Source organism: Frankliniella occidentalis, unplaced genomic scaffold (assembly GCF_000697945.3).
Source record: "Frankliniella occidentalis isolate FOCC.00 unplaced genomic scaffold, Focc_3.1 Scaffold19, whole genome shotgun sequence".
In the NCBI taxonomy this organism is placed as follows: Eukaryota; Metazoa; Arthropoda; class Insecta; order Thysanoptera; family Thripidae; genus Frankliniella; species Frankliniella occidentalis.
In genome coordinates, this window is record NW_026267149.1 from 871,763 (window position 1) to 872,556 (window position 794).

The following is a 794-nucleotide window of genomic DNA, read 5'->3' on the forward strand; positions in this document are numbered from 1 at the left end:
GTTGCAGCCCGACTAACCGAATTGAGCGATCTAGTGCCAGACCAGCGCCGCGCCGCTGCATTTGCGTTGCGAAAAACTGTGTGTGTGCAGATCGGTGCACACAGGCGGGCAGTGCGTCAGCGCGTGTCAAGCAGGGGATCGGCGCGACACGGGCGCCCGTGACCAACACTCGACTCGATCGGCGAGGCGCGTCTGCGGGCCACCTTCTTTACTCGGCGCGACCCCACAGTGTGACTTATCTGGGCCCGCAAAGCAAGCACCTGCGGGTGGCCGGACCTCTCCTCTCGGCCTGCTCGATCAGCTCCGCAGCTGCACGCAGGTGGTGGTGGTGCGACTCTTCAGCCCAGTCGGCCAGAACCGCACCTACTAGTGTGACTAAATCGGACTTATTGCGACTAGCATACCCAGCCCCGCACCTGCAGGTGCGTGTCAAGGAGCGTCCCCATGTGACCGCCATGTCTCCTCTCCTGGTGCGACCCCTGGCTGGGCCAGCTGGGGTGTGCCAGCTGCTGGGGCCCCGGCGCAGAGCAGCGCACCTGCAGGTGGGAGGACGTTGGCACACGGGCGCACGCGCCGCCCGGCCCGCCTGGTAGGCCGGGGTGAGTCGCCTGGCGTAGGCCCGACTACTCGTCTGGCCGGTATAGGCAAAACAACCCCCCCTCTCCCTCCTTCCTCACCGCCATGTTACAATTCTTTGCCGACCAATTTGTCTATTATTCCGTGTAGTTTTGTTAAATATTTACTACTATACTACTAAAACTTCAAATTGCCATTACTGTAAAAAGGAAATAATA